The following is a 4,248-nucleotide window of genomic DNA, read 5'->3' on the forward strand; positions in this document are numbered from 1 at the left end:
TCCTGGGTAGGGTGAGGCTGGAGCTCAGAGAGGGACAGCGGTGTGAAGAGCTGCAGTGGTGGCGTCTTCCCTCGGGCTTTCTGGAGAAGGCGCCTCTGAGCGGATGGGGCTTCAGACCCGGCTCCCTGTGAGCTGTGAGCCTGTGTGGGCAGCAGCCAGCCAGGCAGCCCTTCACCGGTGACTGGGAGGTCGCCCTGGGCTTGGGTTTCCTGGAGGTTTCACCCTGGGCATGGGCCTGGGAGTGCCAGGGCCGTCTGTGAACATATCTGTAGGAATTTCCTCCGGTTGCCAGAACAAAATAGCCCGGCCTGGGGCTTCAACTACAGATGGTCGTTGTCTCCCAGGTCTGAGGCTGCGAGTCGGAGATCAAAGCACATGGAGGCTTGTTTCTGCGGAGGCTTCTCTTTTTGGCCTGCAGGTGGCCGCCTTCTCTCTGTGTCCACACGTGGTGTTTTGTCTGTGCACCTGCACCCATGATGGCCCCGTGTGTCCACTTTCCTCTTCTTCTAAGCAGATTGGATTGGGGTCCACCCTAGTGACCTCATTTTAGTGTAATCACCTCTTTCCAGGCTCTATCTCTATACACAATGACATTTTGGTGTACTGAGGGTTGGAGTTCTGAGATATGAATTTTCAGGGGACACAATTCCGCCCTAGCTAGGTCTTAAGGCAGAGTCAAAACTGCCAAGGGAGGCTCTGGCGGCTTTCACAAGTGGGACCATCCTGTGTCACCTCAGGCTAGAGGAAGGAAGTGATCTTCTGGGACTACTTGACTGGTTGTTCTGATGCATCCAGGAGGAGAAATCAGGTTAGCTCTGTCTTTGCCAGCTAGGAAATCCATTTGGACTCAGTTGCACTGTTGCACAGACCTGGAGGTTGTCCCAACCTGGGCCCTGGACAGTTTGGGGACCTGCTCTGTGACTACAGTCCAGCCACTCCCATCTCTGAACCTGTTTTCACATCGACAAAATGAGAGGGTGAATGAGATGATCTCAAAGGTCCCTGCTAACTCTAAACTCCCAGCTTTCCTGTCACTGACATTTGGCAGGTTTCTTTTGCTTTTTCTCTCTCTTTCCTTTTTTCTTTCTTTCTTCTTTTCTTTTTTCTTTCTTTCTTCTTTCTTTCTTTTCTTCCTTTTTTTTTGATAGATTCTCACTCTGTCACCCAGGGTGGGGTGCAGTGGTGCAATCTCAGGTCACTGCAACCTCCACCTCTGTGGGTCCATCAATTCCCATGCCACAACCACCAGAGTAGCTGGGATTACAGCTTTGCACCTCCATGCACGGCTAATTTTTATTAGGTTGGTGCAAAGGTAATTGCGGTTTTGACCATTACTTTAAATTAATAGTAGAGATGGGGTTTCACCGTGTTGGTCCTGAACTCCTGGCCCTTCAGCAGGGTGAGTGAAGCCAAGATAAAGAGTCCATTTTCTGGGCTGCCCTTCAGTACTGGTGGAGAAGGTGGCTCATGTGACAGGAGATGGGGCACTCACCACCAAACGCCCCCCCAGCATCCCCCTGGCATGGCTCTTCTTCTTGCCTCTTTGACCCCCTAGAGCCCTGGACCTGGGCTGCACCCGAGGGTGGCACCTCACCCTCCACAGATGGCAGAGTGAAATGACAGCACCCTGGCCATGGCAGCACATGTTCACAGTCCCACCAGGACAGAACTGAGAGCAGGGAGCAGTTGGAGTGGACCAAGGCTTTGGCCTATGGCAGGCCCTGAGCTCAGACGGGTGAAGGAGTTCATAGTTGTCTGTCGTTAGAGTCATTCTGCCTCTGGTTCAGCTGCTCTGGGCTGGGCAAAGCTGGCCACTGTCTCAGAAGGACCCGCAGGTTGTCCCAGAAGACAGGGAGGGCCCTGGGTAGACTGGGCCCTGCTTACTCCTCTCAGGACAGAGTCTGGGTAAGTTGGCCAGAAAAGCCATTGTCATCATTTGACCTGGCCCGCAAAGACAAGAGCTCAAGGAGCAAAAGTGCAGATTGGTATAAATTGTCACAGTGTCCTGGAGGGGGCCTCTGGGGTCACTTGGTCAAATGCCCACAGCGTCTTCTGGGGAAACCAGGCGTTGAAGGCTGTGCTGCCTGTGGGCCTCCCACTCTGCTCTAGTCTCTTGCGGGGTGGAGCGGGGTGAGGAGGTTCCTAATCTGAGTCCTGTCTGGAGCCTCTTTCCTCCTGATCACCGGACTCTAGGCCCTGAGTTTGACAGTTTTCCCGTCCAGGCATAGGCTAACAAGACTCCTGCATTCATTTCCACTCAGGATCGGCCTGCACAAGGCCCTTCTTTGGTCTTTAAACTTATCCATGTCATTAAGCTCATTTATCTGTTCTCTGCTATGCGCACACTCAGTCATGCCACCACCACCCCCGCCATGTCTGCCATGTTAGCAGGGCTGTGCGTGCCAGGGCACCTGGGTCTGTGAGGGTGCGGGCACCTCTACACCATCAAACTCAACCGCATCTCCCTTTTCCCCACTGGGCTCATCCACGTGGCTGCCCACCCCCAATGACAATGCACGCCCTGGCCCCACCCCCAACGACGATGCACGCCCTGGCCCCACCCCCAATGACAATGCAGGCCCTGGCCCCACCCCCAATGACGATGCACGCCCTGGCCCCACCCCCAACGACGATGCACGTCCTGGCCCCACACCCCATGGCATTGCTTGGGGACATCCTAGGTATGATCTCACTGGGTCTGGGCTGCCCCCTCCTCACTGCCTCCTAGGAAGCCCCAGCCCCTGCTCACTTTTCAGTCATCAGGCTCCGACTGCGTCTCCCACACATTCGGAGCCAGCCTCTCCCCTCATCCGCCCGGGGCCCTTCCTCCTCCTTCTGAAACAGTCTCTCCAGCCCTGCACCTAGCGTGGGTTTGGACAAAGCCCCTGTATCCTTCTGAGCTCAGGGCCTGCCAAAGCCTTGGCCACCCCCGAGGCTGCCTCTTGCTCCCTGCAGTTCTGTGCTGATGGGGCTGCAAGCGTGCTGCCATGGCGAGGGTGCTATCATTTCACTTGGACGTGTGGAGGGTGGGGTGTCATCCTCAGGTGTCAGCTCAGGACCACACAGGCCCTGGGACAGCTCCAGGAAGGCCCTGCCTGCCCGGGTCACCCTCATGCAGGTCCCACAATGCGGACATCTGACAGTGACCACAGTGGATCTTGAGGAGACAGGTCGACCTTCCAGCACCCCAGAAACTCGGGCCTGGGAGTGGCTGTGGGTTAGAGGGGGGGGGCCTTGCCCACAGGAACATCAGGCCTTGGACACTTTCCCACTGCAGTGCTCCCTGGAGGGCACCTGGGTGTGGCTTTTGAGGTCCCCAGAATCGCACCCACCCTCTGCCTGCAGGTGTTTCCCACCACCCTCCCACGAGCCCCTTCCCCTGAACATCCCCAGCGCTGTCCTCAGCGGGGCCCCTGCTAATCCTCTCCGCAGTCAGTGGGAGCTCCCACCGGGTCCTCCTCGGCCGGCCCTCGCTGCCGCCACGCACCTCACTCTCTTTACTGTCACCAGCCCCCTGCAGTCCATGCTGTTATTATCCCCACGTGACAGATGGGGACACCGAGGCACAGAGAGGCTGGCAGCCTTGCCAAGGGCAGCAGGAGGGAGGCTGGAGTAGCCTGGACCCACTCCGCTCTCTCCTTCACCGGCACCAGATCTGTCTCTATGGCCACATCCCGGGCTATTTCAGACCAATACGACGCCACAGGTCACTTAAATAAAAAAGAAAACAAACAAATGTAAACACCTGCGCCCGTCCCATGCTGCCCGTGCTCTCCTCTGATTGGGATCGTGGCTCTCTGCTGCCCTCCTGTGGCCGTTGGTTGTCCCGGGTGGGGACGGACGCTGACCTCGGACAGCAGCGGATACTGATTCCTCCAGGGTCAGACTTGGGCGCGCAACGTGATCAGGACAGAGCTGAGCCCCGCGGTTATGGAGAGGCCAGCTTAGCTTTCATACATGTCACAAACACATACAGTCTTTCCAAATGGAGGTGTAGAGCAATTTTTAAATTTAAAATTCACGTTTTATTTTTATTTGTTCTAGAGATGGGGTTTCGCCATGTTGCCCAGGCTGGTCTCAAACTCCCGGGCTCAAGTGATCCTCCTGCCTCGGCCTCCCAAAGTGCTGGGATTGCAGACATGAGAAACCCTGCCCAGCTGAAATGGAACATTTCTAATTTGTAGAGACAGGGTCTGTCTGAGCTGCCCTGGCCGGCGCACAGTGACACTGCAATGTCTGACTCCCGGG

The sequence above is a fragment of the Mandrillus leucophaeus genome, unplaced genomic scaffold, assembly GCF_000951045.1.
Source record: "Mandrillus leucophaeus isolate KB7577 unplaced genomic scaffold, Mleu.le_1.0 Scaffold891, whole genome shotgun sequence".
NCBI lineage: Eukaryota > Metazoa > Chordata > Mammalia > Primates > Cercopithecidae > Mandrillus > Mandrillus leucophaeus.